This window comes from Arachis ipaensis, chromosome B10 (assembly GCF_000816755.2).
Source record: "Arachis ipaensis cultivar K30076 chromosome B10, Araip1.1, whole genome shotgun sequence".
In the NCBI taxonomy this organism is placed as follows: Eukaryota; Viridiplantae; Streptophyta; class Magnoliopsida; order Fabales; family Fabaceae; genus Arachis; species Arachis ipaensis.
In genome coordinates this window covers 106943439-106968185 of record NC_029794.2, presented here as the reverse complement: position 1 = coordinate 106968185, position 24747 = coordinate 106943439, and the positions used below count along the sequence as shown (strand labels likewise).

Below are 24747 nucleotides of genomic sequence, written 5' to 3'. Positions count from 1 at the left end.
TTTCGTTTTGTATCAATTTTCGAGGGCAAAAATTTTTATAAGGTGGGTAGAATGTAAGACCCAAAACCTTTGGAAAAAGGGCTATCATTAGCTAATTTCAAATTCAGTGTTTCTGTAGCTTTAAATTCGGAAATTTCTCTATTAAAGAAAATTAAAGCAAGTTTTGATTTATTGAATTTGAGATAAGTTATGATTATTATCCAATTTTATAATTATTGGATTATTTCTCCGTTGCTGTTGCACTTCGACCGTCACCATTCTTGTCGCCGTCAAGCCACGTCGAAAGGAAAGCGCCGCCGCCGTGCCCTGTTAGAACTTCTGGAGCCGCGTTGGAGCTCGCTACAAAAAGAGGATGAGGCTAGGACTAGCGCCATTGTGCCTGGTAAGAACCTGCAACAGCTGCTGCTCTTGCTCCGTTCTGCTTTATTTTGCCACCGTTTAATGGTTATCCTTGGTGCCGTTCTGTCCGCTAGAGCTATTGCTGTCGATTTGGAGTTGCTGCGCAATGGGGCCACTAGGAGAGTATTGCTGCTGCTGAACCATGGGCTCTGCGGCCGAGACTCTGCCGCCGAAGAACACTCTTCCAGTAAGGGTTTTTATTTGAGGTTTCTGTCCTTTTGAATTCCGAGAATACCGTAGTCACTGCGTGTTGGTTTCAATTGGCGCGATCGGAAATTGTCGTCGCTGCCGCTTGAGGTGGCTGCCTGGCTACCGTTGAACCGGTTCAGAGACCGCCACTATTCCGGTTCAGCTGTTCCTTCTTCATTCGGTAAGCGTTTTCGATTTGAAAGCTCTCTAGTTACTATTCTGGCTTCATACACTAAGGCTTTGCGGCATCAATTGCTATGAGACTGAGTTTCTATTGTTATGTGTCGCGATTAGTGTTGCTGTGGTTACCGCGGGAGTGGCTTGGAGCCAAGGTTGCGTTGTTGGTGATCTCGGTTTAAGAGAGGAGGTTCCTGTGATGTGTTTGGGTTATGGAATTGCGTTTTGAGGTAGGGGCGCTTTCCAAAAACTATGTTTTGTGTATTGGAATTATTACATATGGATACTGGTGTGAGATATTGTGTATTTGGTGATTGTATCTGCCTTATGTATTATTTCACTGACTCGAATGATTATGGATGTTGGTTTGGCTGAATTGTTGTGCGGCTTTGTGAAATGTAATGTTTTAAAGTTGATTCTTTAAAGATTTGAAATATGAGTTTGATCCGTTGAGGATTGGTTTGAATTGAGTCAATTGTTTGATGATGTGAAAGATAGAATACTCTTTGAAATTCAGCCTGGTTTGCTTTCACTGATTTGGTTTTGATAAATGATTTGTTGCTGAACCAATTCTTTAAAGCTTTGGAAATGAGTTAAATTGGTTGATATTGAGTTGATTTCTGAAATAGTTTCCTTGAGATATGCCACTGAGGTGACTGTTGGATTTAGCTTGCTGTTGAATTGATTTCTGGTTTTGGGATATTGAAAAGGAATGAGAAACGGTTTAGTTGGGACCCGAACCGGGTGGCAAAAGTCCAAGTTTTAAGGGAGGTGCTGCCGAAATTTCTACAAAATCCTAGTCTTGTTTGAAAAGTTATTTAGAAAAGGTTGGATTTGAGAAATTGTATTATTTGATTTATTAAGAGAATATTTATGTTTTCAAGCTTAATTTATTTAATGAACTTTATGCGTTGAGTTCGGCTTATTTAGAAAGGAACTATTTTTACCGTTTGAATCACTGAAGGAAAGAATGATGCTCTAATATTGATTTCAATATAAAAAGGAGCTTTTAGTGTTTTTAAAGGAATCTAGACTTTTGATTGAGTAATCAAGTTTGAGGCATTTTGGAAGAGTTAGAAAAATGGGTTCCAAAAAGAAACCTGAAGTGGTTTGATTCAAATGAACCGGTTCCATTTCAAATGAGTTGATATTTGGACCGGGTTGGAACTTGAGATTTTGTATGGTCGGTTTCATAATAAATTCAGTTTTATTTACTTGAACCAAGAATCTATGATTTTAAGAGTTTCAATGAATTTTAAGGAATTGATATAAGTTGACCTTCCCTAAAGACTTGAGACTCTGCCGAGAAACTTTTGTTATAAAATACCTATGTGATTAATTGCTAATTGTTCTACTTGCAATAACTGTTTGTTTGTGCTTGCATCTTCCTATTTGTGTTTGCTACTGGGACTCTGTTGGATTGTGGTGATTGGTTGATGGTTGGATTGTTTGGGCCTAGGACCGTGGTTGAAATGAGGTGGACCGATGGTTGGTTTTGTTCGTGTTTCCAGTTTGGAAGAATATGAAAGGCTATTTTGGTTCAGTATAAATAAACCTTTTTGAAAGGGCTTTTGAGTTTTGAGAATTGAATGGTTCCTCTTTCAGTAAAGATTTTTGACTTTACGTTTATTGAAAATTGTGTTTTTGAAAAGAGGCATAAGAAGGTTATTATGGTTAAATTTTAAACAGGCTCATATTTTAGTATTAATTAGTATAAGTGTCGTCGTAATGTCCGAGCTATCAGAGTCGCGTAGCCGGAAGCGTGAGCTTTGGTAGTTAGGGTGTTACAAGCTTCAAACCACATTTACCTCTACTCTCATCAGTCTCACCTCTACTCTCCAAGCTCTTATATCCGATGTGGATCCATCTTTTGCCCCCAATACTCAACCCTCAAGCTCTACTGCACTTACTTTTCACCCATGTCCATTAATCCAAGAGCAACATGATCTCAATTACGCTATTGACATGGAACAAGAGAGAAGGGACCGTCTTAGGGACTAATGGATCAGGTTCACGCATACATACTTCAAGAGAAGCAAGAGGAGGCCCAAAAGGTGGAGGTAGGAGAGACCCTTGAAGAAAGTTGTCAAGAGGTGGAAGTCATCAAGGAGGAGCTGGATTTTTTACTAGAGCAAGTGGAGAATGCCGAAATTATTGAAGAAGAGGAAGTGGTTGAGGACTTAGGAGATGCGGAACCTCCATGGGAAACTCAAGTCATAGAGCCCCCGTCTAAGACGTTTGAATTTGATGTTGAGGAGGGTGTACAACCTCTAAGGCATGTCATGGTTGAAGATTTGGAGGAGGTTGATCAAGAGATGGATTCAATAATCAATGAATTTCTATCCACCATTGAATCCTCTCCCATTGAACTTGAAGACGAGGTTAATATTGAAGAAGCTTGTCAAGAGGTGGAGATCATCAAGGAAGAGCACAAGGGAGTGGAGCTTGCAAGACCACTGAAAATACCTCTCCCCAAGCCATTGCCATCCAACACAACATTAAAGTGGGTCAACTCCTTATCCTTGAACTTTACCTTCCCACTTGAATATGGTCTGCTTAAGACGGATGGACAACTTAGAGATCTTTGTGGTTTTAAGAGCAAAAAGTGGATGGTTAATGGTTGGCAATACAATCCTAGGTTCGTTATGGTTGGATGTTTAAGGTCTAAGTGCAAGGGTTGGTAAAAGTCTCAATTGAATGGGTCTAGGAGGTTGTTTGGATGTCTCAGTGAAAATCCCGATTGCTCACCACCCAAGTAGAACAATGATGATCAATACGAAGACGGGTGCAAAAGCAAGGTTTGGGACCCCGGAATTCATTCTAGCAATCAACACTCTTGGGGCCTTGTCACTTGCTTTAATTTTCTTGAAGGCTTTATGAGCCTAGCTTAGGGTCCCGGAGGCTATTGGAATTGCAAACATTGGTGGGAATTCCTGGATGAGTTCAAGCACAAGCCACCATGACAAGGGGCTCACCAAATGTCCAACTTAAGGACAATAACTAAAAGTGCTAGGTGGGAGACAACCCACCATGGTATGATCTTTCCTTTTATTAGTTTTAATTTATTTCTGTCAGTTTTAATTTCCAGTTCTGCATAATTACCTGCATTCTGCATAAAAAAAAAAAAAGAAGAGGCGCATGTGACGCGCACGCGTCGTCTGTGACTGTGCAACAAAGAGAAAATGAATAGAGAGTTGCGCGGGAGCTATGCAGGAGGGGTGCCTTTCCCACAAGCAACCCCACGCGTACGTACCTTACGTGTGCGCGTCCCCTGTGATTTTTACCACCCACGCGTAAGCGTCAGTGATGCGTATGCGTGGGCTTGTCAATCAGTGTAAAAGGGTGCTTCAACAGAGAGTTGTGCTGCCATGGCACTGGTATCGCGCGAGTAGTCACGCGTACACGTGGGCGACGCTTACGCGTCGCCTGGCCATTTCAGTTTTCACGTGTCACACCCTGTTTTTCAATTCTTACTTCTTTCTTCTCTCCTTTCTCCTTCTTTCTTCCTCCTTTCTTACTTTCTTCTTCTTCATTTCTTTAACTTCTCATCCTTATTCTCTTTCATTCTTTTTTTTCTTATTGCCTTTGCATACTTTCACTCATTGCATTTTAATTTTGTGCATGTTTTTATTTTTTTTCTAAATTTTGTACTCTTTCTTTGGTGTTAAATTTTCTTGCTCAACTGTTGAATATCTCTCGCATTATTCTAGTGCTTCGTGACTTGTTTTATTCTGACTGGGTGATATTATTTAAGTCAATGCTCATCTTCTATGACACTTGTATTCCTTTTGCATTGATATGAACTTATATTGTCTTTCATGACCCACTCTCTCTTCTCCCATTGTTGCAATTTTTGCACTATTGATATGTCATTTGCTTCTGCTGTTTTCTCACTTGCATGTTGTAGCTACCATGTAATCTAGACCCTCATTATTTGGCATTAACCCACCCATACTTTATTTGTTTTCTTATCTTTATTTCTGGGTTACTTTCCTTCTTTTTCCTCTTCTTTCAGGATGGCCACCGAGAAGGGAAAGGAAAAGCTTCTTAATGGGACAACAGACAAGTCCATCTGCATAATTTCTAGAGAAAAGCATCAGTTGTAGCAGTCCATCCACTTGCACATCTTAGCATGTACCGAGGACGGTGCAATCTTTAAGTATGGGGAGGTCGATACCGATCTCCGTGGGTTAATTACTTCCTTTTTCAACACCAATGCTTAATTTTTCTTGTTAAATTAGTTGTTGCATTTGCATGTTTGATTGCATGTTTGTTTGATTTTGTGCATGTTCTTCTACTACTACTTGGTTGGAGTGATAAGTTCTTTTTCAAGACCCTTTTTATAGCATTTCACTAATTTAAATTACAACTTTTTTGTTAGACTTGTTTGAAGATTGTAATTTGGAACATGGTTTATAACTAAGAACACACAACCTGTGAGATTTTGAGCTTAATTATGTGGTTACATTATCTAACCATGTTTTTTATTCTTGTGTGTTTTCTTCTCTATGATTGTAATCTATAGTTTGTTCCATTCTATATGTCCATTGTTTAGTGTATATTCATGCATACATATGATTGAGGCCATCATTTGTTATTAGCTCACTTATCCCAAATAGCCCACCATTTCATTTACCTTTATTTGCCACTTTGAGCCTTTTTTAATCCCCATTTGTTCTTTATATTAGCACATCACTAGCCTTAAGCAGAAAAATAATTAATTACCCGATTTGAATCTTTGGTTAGTGGTGCATGAAATTGTGATCATCAATGGCGCCAACAACTTGGTACGCACAATTGTAATCTCAACTCTTTGTCACAACTCCGCACAACTAACCAGCAAGTGTACTGGGTCGTCCAAGTAATAAACGTTACATGAGTAAGGGTCGATCCCACGGAGATTATCAGCTTGAAGCAAGCTATGGTCATCTTGTAAATCTCAGTCAGGCGGATTCAAATGGTTATGGAGAATTGATAATTAAAAGGTGAACAAAATATAAAATAAGATAGAGATACTTATGTAATTCATTGGTGAGAATTTCAGATAAGCGTATGAAGATGCTTTGTTCCTCCTGAACTTCTGCTTTCCTATTGTCTTCATCCAATCATTCATACTCATTTCCGCTGCCAATAATTCTAGCCTATACCACAAAGGTTTTAATCTTAGATTAGAAACCCAAGAGATACACATTCAAGCTTGTTTGCATGTAGAACAGAAGTGGTTGTCAGGCACGCGTTCATAGGTGAGAATAGTGATGAGTGTCATGGATCATCACATTCATCAAGTTGAAGAACGAGTGTATATCTTAGAGAAGAAGTAGGCGTGAATTGAATAGAAAACAGTAGTACTTTGTATTAATTCATGAAGAACAGCAGAGCTCCACACCTTAATCTGTGGGGTGTAGAAACTCCACCGTTGAAAATACATAAGAACAAAAGGTCTACGCATGGCCGTCAAGCCAGCCTTAAACGTGAACATATAAGTTCCAAAGATGAAACGTATTTCCAGATTCCAAGATGAAAATACAATAGCAAAAGGTCCTATTTATAGAAAACTAGTAGCCTAGGGTTACATAAATAAGTAATTAATGCAGAAATCTTCTTCTGGGCCCACTTGGTGTGTGCTTGGGCTGAGCATTGAAGCTTTCACATGTAGAGACTTTTCTTGGAGTTAAACGCCAGCTTTTGTGCCAGTTTGGGCGTTTAACTCCAGCTTTTATGCCAGTTCTGGCGTTTTGACGCCAGAATTTTTATGCTGACTTAGAACGCTGGTTTGGGCCATCAAATCTCGGGTAAAGTATGGACTATTATATATTGCTGGAAAGCCCATGATGTCTACTTTCCAACGCAATTGCGAACGCGCCAATTGGGCTTCTGTAGCTCCAGAAAATCTACTTCGAGTGCAGGGAGGTCAGAATCCAACAGCATCTGCAGTCCTTTTTCAGCCTCTGAATCAGATTTTTGCTCAGGTTCCTCAATTTCAGCCAGAAAATGCCTGAAATTACAGAAAAACACACAAACTCATAGTAAAGTCCAGAAATGTGATTTTTATTTAAATACTAATAAAAATATAATAAAAACTAACTAAAACATACTAAAAATACCTAAAAACAATGCCAAAAAGCGTATAAATTATCCGCTCATCACAACACCAAACTTAAATTGTTGCTTGTCCCCAAGCAACTGAAAATCAAATAGGATAAAAAGAAGAAAATATACAATGAATTCCAAAAACATCTATGAAGATCAGTCTTAATTAGATGAGCGGGGCTATTAGCTTTTTGCTTCTGAACAGTTTTGGCATCTCACTTTATCCTTTGAAGTTTAGAATGATTGGCATCTATAGGAACTCAGAATTTAGATAGTGTTATTGATTCTCCTAGTTCAGTATGTTGATTCTTGAACACAGCTACTTTATGAGTCTTGGCCGTGGCCCTAAGCACTTTGTTTTCCAGTATTACTACCGGATACATAAATGTCACAGACACATAATTGGGTGAACCTTTTCAGATTATGACTCAGCTTTGCTAGAGTCCCCAATTAGAGATGTCCAGAGCTCTTAAACACACTCTTATTATTTTGGACCACGACTTTAACCGCTCAGTCTCAAGCTTTTCACTTGACACCTTCACGCCACAAGCACATGGTTAGGGACAGCTTGGTTTAGCCGCTTAGGCCAGGATTTTATTCCTGTGGGCCCTCCTATCCACTGATGCTCAAAGCCTTAGATCCTTTTTATTTTACCCTTGCCTTTTGGTTTAAAGGGCTATTGGCTTTTTCTACTTGCTTTTTCTTTCTCTTTTTTCTCTCCCTTTTTTTTCGCCATTTTTTTCTTCTCTTTTTTTTTCCGCAAGCTTTGTCTATTCACTGCTTTTTCTTGCTTCAAGAATCAATTTTGTGATTTTTCATATCATCAATAACATTTCTCCTTTTTTATTATTCTTTCAAGAGCCAACAATTTTGACATTCATAAACAACAAATTAAAAAATATGAACTGTTCAAGCATTCATTCAGAAAAACAAAAAGTATTTCCACCACATCAAAATAATTAATCTATTTTAAAATTCGAAATTCATGTACTTCTTTTTCTTTTTGCAATTAAAAAACACTTTTTATTTAAGAAAGGTGATGGATTCATAGGACATTCATAGCCTCAAGGCATAGACACTTAGACACTAGTGATCATGTAATAAGACACAAACATAAATAAAACATAAAGAATAATTTTTGAAAAATAGAAAAATATGAACAAGGAAATTAAAGAACAGGTCCACCTTAGTGATGGCGGCTTGTTCTTCCTCTTGAAGATCTTATGGAGTCCTTGAGCTCCTCAATGTCTCTTCCTTGCCTTTGTTGCTCCTCCCTCATGACTCTTTGGTCTTCTCTAATTTCATGGAGGAGGATGGAATGCTCTTGGTGCTCCACCCTTAGTTGTCCCATGTTGGAACTTAATTCTCCTAGGGATGTGTTGATTTGCTCCCAATAATTTTGTGGAGAAAAATGCATCCATTGAGGCATCTCAAGGATTTCATGATGAGGAATTTCCTCATGCTCTTGTCCATGAGTGGGCTCTCTTGTTTGCTCCATCCTTTTCTTAGTGATGGGCTTGTCCTCATCAATGAGGATGTCTTCCTCTATGTCAATTCCAGCTGAATTGCAGAGGTGACAAATGAGATGAGGGAAGGTGACGTTAGGATTTTTGCCAGTAAAGAATTTTATAAAAACAGTCGCGTTGTAGTTATAGTTTCTAAAACAACAGAAACCCCTTCGTACAAACGTTTTGGTTGTCACAAGTAACAAACCCCTTAAAAATTGATAACCGAAGTATTTAAACCTCGGGTCATCTTCTCAAGGAACTGCAGGGAAGTATGTTCTTATTATTGGTTATGGAGATTGTAAATCGGGGTTTTGAAGATGAGGAACAAGTAATTTAAATTGCAATTAAAATAAGTAAAAGACTGTAAAATAAATGAATAATTATAAAATAAACTTTTGGCAAGGTATGAGAAATTAGAAGTCCTATCCTAGTTATCCTTATCAATGATGATGAAGATTGAATCTTAATTCCACTTAGTCAGCCTTTACTTAAAGTAAAGAAAATTCAAGTGACTAATTGTTTTGATCTTCAAATCCTAGTTAATCCCTAAGGAAATATTGGGATTATTGAAGTTTGATAACAATTATCAATCATGTTGAGTTTGATAACTCCTGAGTTACTGATTTCTTAACCAAGACCAAAGGGGAAAAGTAAATCTACTGGAATAAAAATGTCTTCAGATTGGAAGCAACAGTAACATAAATAAAAGAGAGCAATAATAAACTGAAATACCTCAAATAACATTAATTCAAAGAATAATCTGTAAAATAGAAGAATTCATAAATTAAATTGAGAAGATAAATAAAAAGGACTATTGAACCTGATAAAAAGAGATAATCCTGAAAGCAAAAGACATCCTAATTCTAAATCCTAAAAGAGAGAGGAGAGAACCTCCCTCAAAACTAAATCTAAATCATGAAAAGTAACTAATTGGAGACTCTCCCTTGAATGGATGCATTCTCCCACTTCATAACCTCTGATCTGTGCTTTCTGGACTTGGATTTGGGCCAAAAAGGGCTTCAGAAATCGCTGGGGACGTTTTCTGTAATTTCTGGTGCGTGGCCTCTGTCACGCATCCGCGTGGGTCACGCGGTCGCATCAATTAGAGTTTTCCTTGTCACGCGGTCGCTTCAGTCAGGCGTCCACGTCATATGCGTTTCGCTTAAGGCGCGCGGTCACGTCAATCACGCAGTCGCGTCACTGCTATTTCGCGTTGGCATGCGGCCGCGTCGTCCAAGCGATCGCGTCACTGCCAGTTTCTTCAAAAACTCCATTTTGTGCTTTCCTTCTACTTTTGTATGTTTCCTTTCCATCCTTTAAGTCATTCCTGCCTTAGAGGATCTGAAACTACTCAACACACGAATCACGACATCGAATAGAAATAAAAGGGTAATTAAAATAATTACTTTTAAAGCATAGGAAACATGTTTTTCACAAACATCACATAATAAGGAAGGGAAAGTAAAACCATGCAATTAACATGAATAAGTGGGTGAAGGACTGAATAAATCACTTAAATTAGGCACAAAATATATCATAAAATATAGGTTTATCAACCTCCCCACACTTAAACAATAGCATGTCCTCATGCTAAATCCAAGATAAAGAGTAAGGTAAGGTTGAAGTGATGGAATCTCATGCAATGCAATTTATCCTAAATGCAACTACCTAAATGAATCATGCAATTCTAATTTTTATTTACTTGTATATAAAACTTACATGTAGTCAAATTAATTCACATTTTCAAGGAATCATATATACATAGCCAAACCTTAGATAATGATAAAGCACTTTTACAATTGAGATAGGAAAGAAAAATATTTTACAAACTTGCAAGACAATTAATAATTTAAGCATAGATATATGTTGATGAGCTATTGAACCCTCACTGGATTTTGTGTTTACTCTTTAATCACTCAGTGTTTATTGGGTTAATCACTCTATTCTTATTTTTATCCTTACTTTCTATAACTTTGTTCTTCATCTAACCAATCAACAATTATAGAATATAGGCATACAAAAATCATGAGGTCTTTAATTAAGGTTGTAATGGGGCCAAGGTAAAGGTAAGGGTATATGTATAAGGCTAAGTGAACTAATTAAGTGAATCATTGATTAGTCTAAGATCTCACCTAACATACATATTTTGTAAAGCAAAGCTTCTTTACCTATTTTCCCATATTTTTCCCACTTTTTATGTTACATGCTCATATTTAATTTTTATTTATTTTTATCCCATGTGCATCGCTTTTTGCATTTGGGGAATTCTTGTGTATCCCCTTTATTCAAATACTGAAAAAAATTTTTTAATGCACATGGTAATTCAATTATTTTGATTTCACATGAGCATGCTTCCCAAAATTTTTATTTTGAATTATTTTATTCTTTTTAACTTTCTACCCTTTGTTTTTATCATCCATGTTCCCAATAGGTTTCCCTGCTTACACAACACACAATTTCTATCTTAAGCTAACCAAGGATTCAACTTGGGATTTTTATTTTGTTTTTCTGCTTAAGGCTAGTAATGTGGTTATAAAACAAGAGGGGTTTTAAAGGCTCAAGGGGGCTAACAAGGGTGATGTAAAAGGTAGGCTAATTTGGGAATAGTGAGCTAGAATCAAACAATGGCCTCAATCACTTTCTTGGTATGTATCTATATTCTACAATCGGACATATAGATTAAAACAAAGTAAAGAACACTAGAATAAATAAGAAGGGCAGAACACACAGGAATAAAATATTATGGTTTAAGTGTAACCATGCAATTAGGCTCAAAACTCACAGGCTGTGTGTTCTCTAACTCAAAAATCATATATCAGTTATATATGTCAAGCAAGTAAAAATTAAGAGTTCCCATTATTCTCAATGTAAATCTTAAGGTGGCTTTAAAGTTCTAGTGTTTCTCCTTGATGAAATGTTGTTAACTAACTAACATGTAATGCCATATATACAAGGTGTGGGTTGTTTTTATTCTGTTCAAGTCTCTAGTTTACTTCCTTTTTATTTTTTTTTCAATTTAAACTAAGTTATCTTATGCTAAAAAGGGTAAACTATACTAATTAATCCACATTTTCTATAACTAATAAGTTAGAATTGCAACTAAACTAACTAGCTAAAATATAAACTAAGGTGCAAAATACAGAAAATAGAGTAAAAATACATGAAAATAGCAATGTATAAGTACTGAAAAAATAAAAATAAAAATAAAAGAGAAAAATACAGAAAAATAGCAAAATAAAATAAAAAGAGTCTGTAGTGGTTCACCAAAAAAATATGCCAGAGATGGTGACCTCCCCACACTTAAAATGAAGCATCGTCCCTGATGCTCACTCAAGCAGGGTGTGAAGGGGTGTCATCACTGGAAGGGTGGGTAGCTGGAGTCTCTGTGGTGGTGGTCTGAGGATCTGCCTGCTGCAGAGGAGGTGCTGACTGAATAGGGATCTCTAGGTCAGAAGCCTGAATCTGATGCGGGGCCTCCTGCTGTGATGCAGCCTAGTCTGTGCCTGCCTGCGCAGCCTCTCTCTGTGGATGGGTCTCGGCCTCGTGGTTATCCGCCTCCTCCTCAGATGGCTCTGATGGGGTGTCAGGCTCGGAGGGGATGTCGCTGCCAGAACGGATCATCAGCTTCAGGTACTCATAGCGTCGCTTGCTGCGACACTCAGATCTCTCGTATTGCCGCCGGTTGCGGTGCTCCATCTGGTCTAGCTGCCGAAACAGGCGGTGCACTAAGTGATAAACTGGTTCTGAGGCAGGTGGAGGTGCAGTGGTGGTAGCAGGGGTAGCTGTAGAGGAAGAGAGGCCGGCAGATGGTGTGGCTGTCTCATTAGTAGGAGTGAGGAATGGAGGTCTGTAGCCCAAAGCCAGAAAATTCCTGCTGTGAGGGATAATCTTCTTGCATTCTGCAGCAGGTGGCTTCTCATCAGCATCCTCCCAAGGCACGTCAGCTCGACGGCCAAGCTGTGTAATCAGATATGGAAAGGGGAGAGTGCCTCGGACGTGGACCCTGGCCATGTAGTACCGAATGAAGCGTGGCAGGTACAGGTCCTTACCCTCCATCACACACCATAGGAGGGTGATCATAGCGGCAGGTAGCTCTGTCTTGTGAGTACTCGGCATAATAAAGTTGCTGAGGATCTGATGCCATAGCCGAGCCTCATCATTCAAGTAAGCCCGCGTGATTCCCTTAGGCATGGTAGTGTTCTGACCCATGACCCAAGGAACAGTCGGGTCAAGAGCTATCCTTGCCTTGACGGCATCCCAGTCAAACTTCATGAAGCGCATGACCTCCTCAGCCTGTTGATAACCATCTGGCTGATTGGATTTAGGCAGGAGCTTCAGAACATCCTCTATGGCCTTTTTAGTGACCAGTATCTGCTTCCCTCTTAGGTGTACTGCATCTAGGGAATTTTTGAAGTAATTGTAGTAAAATTCCCTTACCCAAGATGCATTGACCTCAGTCAGGTTTCTCTCCAGGAAGAACCAGCCTCTTTGTTTGATCTGATAAGAGGTGTATTGCTGGAGTTCTTCTGGGATCTTCAGAGTCCTCTCCAGGTACAGGTTCCTGGAGGTTGCAAACACTGGATACTTCAGCTCGCAGTATCGGTTTGCAAACTTAAAGGGATCAGTAGCAGGGAGTAGCTGGTCAGCCTTCTCCTGCGGGGTAAAGTGTTTCTCCCGCCAGGAGTCATCATGCATGATGTCCAGGATGGACATGGAGGATTCACCTCTTTTCCGTTTGCCAGTTGTTGCCTTTCCTTTTCCCTTTCTTTGGGTGTTAGACATCCTGAAAAACAGAAAACCAGGATATAATAAAAACAGGAAAATAGGTAGGCAATTAATCAAAATAAGCACATAATGGCAAAGGAGCAGTAGAAAAATGAGTTAAGTAAAAGTGCATTAAGGATTGAATAGGAGTTAGAAAACTGAAAAGAGAAATCCACAATCCAAAATATAATAGAATTCATGTTAATTAGGAAAAATTATCATCATGCCTTGGTTAGAAAGTGAAAGAGAAGAGTGAAAAAAACCAAGAAGATATATGTTGAAAGTTAGGTTGGTTAGGAATGAAAAAGAGTTTAGGAAGTTAAAATTAGTGAATTAGTAAAAAGTGGATTAGATTAAGTGGCATGATGATCATTCCCTAAGTAACGAAAATTCACAAATTAAAGCAACAAATAACTCATATTCAAACAAGGAAGGTAAGGATGATTCATATTGAAATAGCAAAAAAGTGGAATTGAATCATCCAGGAAGCATCTTATAAACCAGGATATTGAAAAGAATAAGAAAGCATGCCCTGGCATTCATGAATTGATTTGGTAAAAGCAGAGTAAAGCAGAGTTTAAAGTGCCAAAACCAAGACATAAATGGAAAGAAAACAGTTTACAGAAAATTGGGCAGTATTCTGGCTAAAATTGGATGTTCCCGGAAAATAATCAGCAATCAGAATAGTTCATATGAATTAAAAAGATAGCTGCAATTACATATGAGGACTATGAAGAACATGAAAAAGCAGTGTAAAGAGCAGCATGAAACAAGAAATTACAGCATATGAACAATACTAACATCACAGCAACAGCAGAATTGTGAAATTAATAAAGTAAGAAACACGAACAGCGCAATTAATCAGGCCTAAATCCACTAACCACATCCTAGGCTACCTAACAACCTAGAATCCACTACAACATGCATATCTAACTAGCCTAATTATGAAGATAAACAGAAAAATATGTAATTAACTAGTGAAATGAGGGTTGACGCGATCGCGTGGGTGGCCCGATCGCATGGAATGGGTAAAAGAGGGAATGACGCGGTCGCATGAGGCATGCGACCGCGTCGCTGGAAATTATGCTAAACGCACAAGTCCAGCATCGTTTCAGCGCAACTCTCTGTCTCCTTTGGGGTGTTGTGCAATCCATGCGATGCGAGGGTGGCGCGATCGCGTAGGTCGTTTTGTGCGAAATGCACAATGGCCGTACGATTCCAGCCTAACTCTCTGGACGTTGGGGATTTATGCCGATCTCCAGATCACGCGGCCGCGTGAATGACACGGATGCGTGGGGAGTGTTTTTCACAACTAACGCGATCACATGAGTGATGCGGTCGCGTCGCGCACTCTTTCTTCTTTTTTTTTTATGCAGGTATGCAATTATGCAGTATGCAATGCGAATGAATAATATTCAGGTTCAATTGAAAAGGATAATAAAAATAAATAACACGAAATAAAACTGAAAAAGGAACGACCATACCATGGTGGGTTGTCTCCCACCTAGCACTTTTAGTTAAAGTCCTTAAGTTGGACATTGGATGAGCTTCTTGTTATGGCGGCTTATGCTTAAATTCATCCAGAAATCTCCACCAATGCTTGGAATGCCAACAGCCTCCGGGGTCCCAAACTAGGCATGTAAAGTTTCTGAGCAGCTTCAAACAAATTCTCAGGCTCCCGGGGTGACGAATGTCAGAACAGATTCCAGGATCCCAAACCTTGCTTTTAAATCCGCCTTCATCTTGATCTATATTTTTCCATTCGGGCGGTTTAGAAAGTAGATTTTCACCAAGATGACCAAAAGTTTTCCGAGATCCATTCGATTGATCATGATGCCAATCCGTGCACTTCGAATTGAAGCGTGGAACCTTATTGAACCTTGTGCACCAGCACTGAGTGTGAGCCATTTCCCTCTTACTCTTAAAGCCGCAAAGAGCTCTAAACTGGCCATCTGTTTCAAGCAAACCATATTCAAGTGGGAAAATAAAGTTAAAGGTTAAGGATTGTACCCATTTGAAGCTTGTATTAGGTGGTAATGGCCTTGGGATAGGTGTTTCTAGTGGTTCTGTGAGTTCTACTCCCTTGTGCTCTTCTGTGAATTTCTTCACTTCCTTGCAGACTTCCTCAATTGCATCCATGTCCTGATCAAAGCCTTCTATGTCTTCCTCGTCACGTAAGTCATAAACGGGAGGTTGAGAGAAATCTACCTCCGCATCATCTTTGTATTCACTTGGGGAAGATTCTTCGATTAGAGAATTCACTTGCTGATGCAAGTTCACTACTAGGAGAACTTGACTTGAGATTATCATCATCAAGGAAACTTGCTTCTTGGATTATTCCGTCTAGTTCTTCATAAAAGATTTGCTGTGGGAGTTGTGCACTATCCTCCTTAGCATCAATTGTAGCGTTCTTAATAGAATTCTCCACAACTTCGGATTCCCATGGAAGTTCAGCGTCTCCTAAGTCTTCAACCAACTCCTCTTCTTTCATAATGACAGCTTCCTCTACTTGTTCTAATACGAAGTCATGCTCTGTCTTGTCCACTGGAGTTTCTAGTATCTCCTTCATGCTACACTCTTCATTAGATTGTCCACATGGGGCTCTGGGAGGCCCTTGAATGTTCGAACGTCTAGAAGATAATAGACTTACTGCTTGCTCCAGTTGATGAAGGGTTGTTTAAAGTTGATCTACTGTTTTCTTGAGGTGAACCTCTAATTCTTGGGGTGATAGATTTGGACGTGGTACATGGGGAAGTGGTGGCGTTTGGGAGTAATTGGATTGGAATTTAGGTAGACGAGGATCATACGGTAGTGAATGGTGAAAAGGAGCTTGTGAGTGTGGTGGTGCGAAGTTATGTTGAGAGGATGGCCTATAAGCGCAGGGTGGGGCTTGTTGGTAACCACAAGGTTGTCCACCATGTCTATTTGTTTGGTATGCATTGTAGAATGGTCTTTGTCCATGATATCTTGGAGGGTGTTGTTGCCTAAAGGGTTGATCAGATCCTCTTGGCTCCATCCATCTTTAGTTGCTCTGACCTTGATGCATGTTCCTGTTATAACTTTTACTCCTTTCAACAATATTAGAACCAAACTCAAAGCGAGAGGGGTGAGAATTCATAGTAGCTAATAAAAATAAAAGGGGAAAATAAAGACAAATAAACAAGTAAAAGAAAAGTATTTACAATAACCAATAATAAAGCACACAATTGCAGTTCCCCGGCAACGGCGCCATTTTGAAAAAGAACTGAAGATTGATGGTTTAGAAGTTATAGTAAATTCTCGTTGCGAGTATAGTTACTAAACCAAGCAATCAACCTTTCTTACAAACGTTTTGGTTGTCACAAGTAACAAACCCCTAAATAAATTGATAACCGAAGTATTCAAACCTCGGGTCGTCTTCTCAAGGAACTGCAGGGAAGTATGTTCTTATTATTGGTTATGGAGATTGTAAATCGGGGTTTTGAAGATGAGGAACAAGTAATTTAAATTGCAATTAAAATAAGTAAAAGACAGTAAAATAAATGAATAACTGTAAAATAAACTTTTGGCAAGGAATGAGAAATTAGAAGTCCTATCCTAATTATCCTTATCAATGATGATGAAGATAGAATCTTAATTCCACTTAGTCAGCCTTTACTGAAAGTAAAGAAAAGTCAAGTGACTAATTGTTTTGATCTTCAAATCCTAGTTAATCCCTAAGGAAATATTGGGATTATTGAAGTTTGATAGCAATTATCAATCATGTTGAGTTTGATAACTCCTGAGTTACTGATTTCTTAACCAAGACCAAAGGGGAAAAGTAAATCTACTGGAATAAAAATGTCTTCAGATTGGAAGCAACAGTAACATAAATAAAAGAGAGCAATAATAAACTGAAATACCTCAAATAACATTAATTCAAAGAATAATCTGTAACATGGAAGAATTCATAAATTAAATTGAGAAGATAAATAAAAAGGACTATTGAACCTGATAAAAAGAGATAATCCTGAAAGCAAAAGACATCCTAATTCTAAATCCTAAAAGAGAGAGGAGAGAACCTCCCTCAAAACTAAATCTAAATCATTAAAAGTAACTAATTGGAGACTCCCCCTTGAATGGATGCATTCCCCCACTTCATAACCTCTGATCTGTGCCTTCTGGACTTGGATTTGGGACAAAAAGGGCTTCAGAAATCGCTGGGGGCATTTTCTGTAATTTCTGGTGCGTGGCCTCTGTCACGCGTCCGCGTGGGTCACGCGGTCGCATCAATTAGAGTTTTCCTTGTCACACTGTCGCTTCAGTCAGGCGTCCGCGTCATATGCGTTTTGTTTAAGGCGCGCGGTCGCGTCAATCACGCAGTCGCGTCACTGCTATTTTGCGTTGGCACGTGGCCGTGTCGTCCAAGCGATCGCGTCACTGCCAGTTTCTTCAAAAACTCCATTTTGTGCTTTCCTTTCATTTTTGTATGTTTCATTTCCATCCTTTAAGTCATTCCTGCCTTAGAGGATCTGAAACTACTCAACACACGAATCACGGCATCGAATGGAAATAAATGGGTAATTAAAATAATTACTTTTAAAGCATAGGAAACATGTTTTTCACATACATCACATAATAAGGAAGGAAAAGTAAAACCATGCAATTAACATGAATAAGTGGGTGAAGGACTGAATAAATCACTTAAATTAGGCACAAAATATATCATAAAATATGGGTTTATCAGAAGGCTAACCTTGCCAAAGTAGAGGATTTGTCCGCCACCTTGTAGAGTTCTAGGGATATCACCTCATGAACTTCTACTTCCTCTCCCATCATGATGCTATGGATCATGATTGCCCGGTCTATAGTAACTTCAGACCGGTTGCTAGTAGGAATGATTGAGCGTTGGATGAACTCCAACCATCCCCTAGCCACGGGCTTGAGGTCATGTCTTCTTAGTTGAACCGGCTTCCCTTTTGAATCTCTCTTCCATTGAGCGCCCTTTTCACAAATGTCTATGAGGACTTGGTCCAACCTTTGATCAAAGTTGACCCTTCTAGTGTAGGGGCGTGCATCTCCTTACATCATGGGCAAGTTGAATGCTAACCTTACATTTTCCGGACTAAAATCTAAGCATTTCCCCCGGACCATTATAAGCCAATTCTTTGGGTCCGGGTTCACACTTTGATCATGGTTCTTGGTGATCCATGCATTAGCATAAAACTCTTGAACCATTAAGATTCCGACTTGTTGAATGGGGTTGGTGAGAACTTCCCAACCTCTTCTTCGAATCTCATGTCGGATCTCCGGATATTCACCCTTTTTGAGTCTGAAAGGGACCTCGGGGATCACCTTATTAATAAGCTTGACCGGGCAAATGCGGAATCATCATAGGACTTGGCCACAACTTCATAGAAGTGGTCTTGATGGATCTTTGAGATGAATCTCTCTATCTCCCATGACTCGGAGGCGGAAGCTTTTGCCTTCCCTTTCCTCTTTCTAGAGGTTTCTCCGGCCTTAGGTGCCATAAATAGTTATGGAAAAACAAAAAGCTTTAGCTTTTACCACACCAAACGTAGAAGGTTTGCTCGTCTTCGAGCAAAAGAAGAAAGAAGAGAGTAGAATAAGAAGAAATAGAGGAGATGGAGGGGGCTTAGTGGTTCGGCCAAGGGGGAGAATTAGTGTTCATGTTGTGTGAAAATGAAGGAGTGAAGATGGGTTATATAGGAGTGGAGAGAGGGGTAGGGTTCGGCTATGTATGGGTGGGTTTGAGAGGGAAAGTGGTTTGAATTTGAATGGTGAGGTAGGTGGGGATCTATGGTAGATGTGGATTGGTAAAGAGATTATGGAGAAGAGGGTAGGTTTTGATAGGTGAGGGGTTTTTGGGGAAGAGGTATTGAGGTGATTGGTGAAGGGTATTTGGGGAAGGGTGTTATGGGAAGGTGTAAAGAAGAGAGAGAGATGAAGTAGGTGGGGATCCTGTGGGGTCCACAGATCTTGAGGTGTCAAGGATTTCTCATCCCTGCACCATGTTGGCATGTAAATGCCCCCTTGATTGCCAATCCTGGCGTTAAACACCAGGTTGCTGCCCATTTCTGGTGTTTAACGCCAGCTTTTCTCCCCTTTTTGGCATTTAAACGCCAGCTCTGTGCCCATTTCTGGCGTTAAACGCTAGTTCTGTGCCCCTTTCTGGCATTAAACGCCAGTTTTGTGCCCCTTTCTGGCATTAAACGCCCAGAATGGTGCCAGACTGGGCGTTTAACGCCCATTCTGCTACCCTTACTGGCGTTTAAACCCTAGTAAGCTTCTCCTCCAGGGTGTGCTATTTTTAATACTGTTTTTCATTCTGTTTTTGCTTTTTCAGTTGTTTTTGTGGCTTCACATGATCATCAACCTACAGAAAACATAAAATAACAATGGAAAATAAATAGATATGATTAAATAAAATTGGGTTGCCTTCCAACAAGCACTTCTTTAATGTCAATAGCTTGATAGTGGGCTCTCATGGAGCCTCACATATACTCAGAGCATGATGATGGCCTCCCAACACCAAACTTAGAGTTTGAATGTGGGAGGCTCTATTTGACTCTGCATTGAGAGAAGCTTTGTATGCTTCTTCTCCATGTGTGCAGAAGGAGATCCTTGAGCCTTAAACACATGGCAGGACTCATTCACTTGAATGACCAGCTCTCCTCTGTCAACATCAATCACAGCTTTTGCTGTGGCTAGGAAGGGTCTGCCAAGGATGATGGATTCATCCATACACTTTCCAGTGTCTGGGATTATGAAATCAGCAAGGATGTAGTGGCCTTCAACCTTTACCAAGACATCCTCTACAAGTTCATAAGCCTGTTTCCTTGAATTGTATGCCATCTCTAGTGAGATTCTTGTAGCTTGTACCTCAAGGATCCCTAGCTTCTCCATTACAGAGAGAGGCATGAGGTTTATATTTGACCCCAGGTCACACAGAGCCTTCTCAAAGGTCATGGTGCCTATGGTACAAGGTATTGAGAACTTTCCAGGATCCTGTCTCTTCTGAGGTAATCTCTGCCTAGTCAAGTCATCCAGTTCTTTGGTGAGTAAGGGAGGTTCATCCTCCCAAGTCTCATTACCAAATAACTTGGCATTTAGCTTCATGATTGTTCCAAGGTACTTGGCAACTTACTCTTTAGTAACATCTTCATCCTCTTCAAAGGAGGAATACTCATCAGAGCGTATGAATGGCAGAAGTAAATTCAATGGAATCTTTATGGTCTCTGTATGAGCCTTAGATTCCCATGGTTCCTCATTAGGGAACTCCTTGGAGGCCAGTGGACGTCCATTGAGGTCTTCCTCAGTGGAAATCACTGCCTTTCCCTCCTCTATGCATTCGGCCATGTGGGACGTGTTTATGGCCTTGCATTCTCTCTTTGGGTTCTCTTTTGTATTGCTTAGGAGAGTACTAGGAGGGAGTTCAGTAATTTTCTTACTCAGCTGACCCACTTGTGCCTCCAAATTTCTAATAGAGGACCTTGTTTCAGTCATGAAACTTTGAGTGGTCTTAGATAGATCAGAGACTACAGTTTCTAAGTCAGAGTGGCTCTGCTTAGAATTTTCTGTCTGTTGCTGAGAAGATGATGGAAAAGACTTGCTGTTGCTAAACCTATTTCTTCTACCATTACTGTTGTTGAAGCCTTGTTGAGGCCTCTGTTGGTCCTTCCATGAGAGATTTGGATGATTTCTCCATGTAGGATTATAGGTGTTTCCATAGGGTTCTCCCATGTAATTCACCTCTTCCATTGCTGGGTTCTTGATGAGCGGATATTTTATACGCTTTTTGGGGTTAATTTCATATAGTTTTTAGTATGTTTTAGTTAGTTTTTAGTTTATTTTCATTATTTTCTAGGCAAAATTCATATTTCTGGACTTTACTATGAGTTTGTGTGTTTTTCTGTAATTTCAGGTATTTTCTGGCTGAAATTGAGGGAGCTGAGCAAAAATCTGATTCAGGCTGAAAAAGGACTGCTGATGCTGTTGGATCCTGACCTCTCTGCACTCGGAATGGAATTTCTGGAGCTACAGGAGTCCAATTGACGCGCTTCCAATTGCGTTGGAAAGTAGACATCCAGGGCTTTTCAGCAATATATAATAGTCCATACTTTGCTCAAGGATATACGACGTAAACTGGCGTTCAACGCCAGTTCCATGTTGCAGTCTGGTGTCCAGCGCCAGAAACACGTTACAAGTTGGAGTTCAACGCCAGAAACAGGTTACAGCCTGGCGTTGAACGCCCAAAACAGCCCAGACACGTGAGAAGCTTTAGTCTCAGCCCCAGCACACACCAAGTGGGCCCCAGAAGTGGATTTCTGCACTATCTATCATAGTTTACTCATTTTCTGTAAACCTAGGTTACTAGTTTAGTATTTAAACAACTTTTAGAGATTTATTTTGTATCTCATGATATTCTAGATCTGAACTTTGTACTCTTTGACGACATGAGTCTCTAAACTCTATTGTTAGGGGTGAGGAGCTCTGTTGTGTCTCGATGAATTAATGCAAGTATTTCTGTTTTCCATTCAAACATGCGTGTTCCTATCTAAGATATCCATTCGCACTTCAACATGAATGTGATGAACGTGACAATCATTATCATTCCCCCACGAACGCGTGCCTGACAACCACTTCCTTTCCACCCTAGAATGAATGAATATCTCTTGGATCTCTTAATCAGAATCTTCGTGGTATAAGCTAGATTGAGGGCAGCATTCAAGAGAATCCGGAAAGTCTAAACCTTGTCTGTGGTATTCCGAGTAGGATCCAGGGATTGAATGACTGTGACGAGCTTCAAACTCGCGAGTGCTGGGCGTAGTGACAGACGCAAAAGGATAGTAAATCCTATTCCGGTACGATTGAGAACCTGCAGATGATTAGCCGTGCGGTGACAGCGCACCTGGACCCTTTTCACTGAAAGGAAGGATGGTAGCCATTGACAATGGTGATCCACCAACACACAGCTTGCCATAGAAGGACGTGCGTGCATGAACAAGAAGATAGAGGAAAGCAGAAATTCAGAAGACAAAGCATCTCCAAAACTCCAACATATTCTCCATTACTGCATACAAGTATAATTTGTGTTCTGCCTTTTACTTTTTACAATTCAAACTAAAAATTATTATTGATATTATATCCTGACTAAGAGTTACAAGATAACCATAGCTTGCTTCAAGCCAACAATCTCCGTGGGATCGACCCTTACTCACGTAAGGTATTACTTGGACGACCCAGTGCACTTGCTGGTTAGTTGTGCGAAGTTGTAAGAGAGTAATGTGAACATTGACATCACAATTTCGTGCACCAGTTCTTAGGATCATAAGCTTCTCCTTCAGATGAAGCTTCTTTGGTACTGCCAGTTGCTGCTTGCATGCTAGACAGACTCTGAGAAATCATATTGAATTGCTGAGTCAATATTTTGTTCTGAGCCAATATGGCATTCAGAGTATCAATCTCAAGAACTCCTTTCTTCTGATTTGTCCCATTATTCACAGGGTTCCTTTCAGAAGTGTACATGAATTGGTTATTTGCAACCATCTCAATGAGTTCCTGAGCTTCTGCAGTCGTCTTCTTCAGATGAAGAGATCCTCCAGCAGAGCTGTCCAATGACATCTTGGACAGTTCAGACAGACCATCATAGTAGATACCTATGATGCTCCATTCAGAAAGCATGTCAGAAGGACACCTTCTGATCAATTGCTTGTATCTTTCCCAAGCTTCATAGAGGGATTCACCTTCCTTCTGTCTGAAGGTCTGGACCTCCACTCTTAGCTTACTCAATTTTTGAGGTGGAAAGAATTTGGCCAGAAAAGCATTGACCAGCTTTTCCCAAGAGTTCAGGCTTTCCTTAAGTTGTGAATCCAACCATATCCTAGCTTTGTCTCTTACAGCAAAAGGGAAGAGCATAAATCTGTAGACCTCATGATCAACCCCATTGGTCTTGACAGTGTCACAGATTTGCAAGAATTCAGCTAAGAATTGATGAGGATCTTCCAATAGAAGTCCATGAAACTTGCAATTCTGTTGCATTAGAGAAACTAATTGAGGCTTTAGCTCAAAGTTGTTTGCTCCAATGGTAGGGATAGAGATGCTTCTCCCATAGAAGTCGGGAGTAGGTGCAATAAAGTCACCAAGCACCTTCCTTGCATTGTTGGCATTGTTGTTGTTTTCGGCTGCCATGGCTTCTTCTTGTTTTCGGCTGCCATCAGCTTCAACAAGAATGCTTTTGTCCTTGCTCCTGCTCATATGAAAGAGAGGAGAAGAAAGTATGGAATCCTCTATGTCACAGTATAGAGATTCCTTGAGATGTCAGAGGAAAAGAAGAATAGAAGGAGGAGGTAGAAAGGAGGGAATTCGAACTTATAGAGAGAGGGAGTCCGAATTGCACATTGAGGAAGAGTGCTAGTCCCTTAAATAGAAGAAGGTGAGAAGGGGGAAAAAGAATTTTCGAAATTAAATTTTGAAAGATTTTGAAAAATTATGAAAATTTGAAAAAGATTTGAATTGAAAACAAAATATTCCCTCTTGTGCCATCCTGGCGTTAAACGCCCAGAATGGTATCCATTCTGGCGTTTAACGCCCAAAATACTACCTTTTTGGGCATTTAACGCCCAACCAGGTACCCTGGCTGGCGTTTAAACGCCAGTTTTCCTTCCTCACTGGGCGTTTTAAACGCCCAGTGATGAGCGGATAATTTATACGCTTTTTGGCATTGTTTTTACATAGTTTTTAGTATAATTTAGTTAGATTTTAGTATATTTTTATTATTTTTTCACATTTCTGGACTTTACTATGAGTTTGTGTATTTTTCTGTGATTTCAGGTATTTTCTGGCTGAAATTGAGGGACTTGAGCAAAAATCAGATTCAGAGGTTGAAGAAGGACTGCAGATGCTGCTGGATTCTGACCTCCCTGCACTCAAAGTGGATTTTCTGGAGCTAAAGAACTTCAAATGGCGTGCTCTCAATTGCGTTGGAAAGTAGACATCCAGGGATTTCCAGCAATATATAATAGTCCATACTTTGTCCGAGATTAGACGATGCAAACTGGCGTTCAATGCCAGTTCCATGCTGCATTCTGGAGTTAAACGCCAGAAACAGGTTGCAAAGTGGAGTTAAACGCCAGAAACAGGTTACAAACTGGCGTTCAACTCCAAGAGAAGCCTCTACACGTGTAAAGCTCAATGCTTAGCCCAAGCACACACCAAGTGGGCCCTGGAAGTGGATTTCTGCATCATTTACTCATTTCTGTAAATCCTAGTAACTAGTTTAGCATAAATAGGACTTTTTACTATTGTATTTACATCTTTGGATTATCTCTTGATCCTTTGATCATGTTTAGGGGGCTGGCCTCTCGGCCATGCCTGGACCTTGATCACTTATGTATTTTCAACGGTAGAGTTTCTACACACCAAAGATTAAGGTGTGGAACTCTGCTGTTCCTCATGAATTAATACAAAGTACTATCATTTTTCTATTCAATTCAAGCTTATTCCGATTCTAAGATATTCATTCACACCTCAATATGAATGTGATGATCGTGACAGTCATCATCATTCCCAACCTATGAACGCGTGCCTGACAACCACTTCCGTTCTACCTTAGATTGAATGAGTATCTCTGGGATTCCTT

General features: G+C 39.8%; 1 long non-coding RNA gene across 1 annotated transcript; it reads left to right on the top strand.

Annotated features, from left to right (window-relative positions):
- LOC107622168 lies at positions 284–21073 on the top strand. Its single transcript, XR_001616110.2, has 4 exons — positions 284–382; positions 474–769; positions 883–995; positions 21031–21073. It is a non-coding gene; the product is annotated as an uncharacterized LOC107622168 (long non-coding RNA).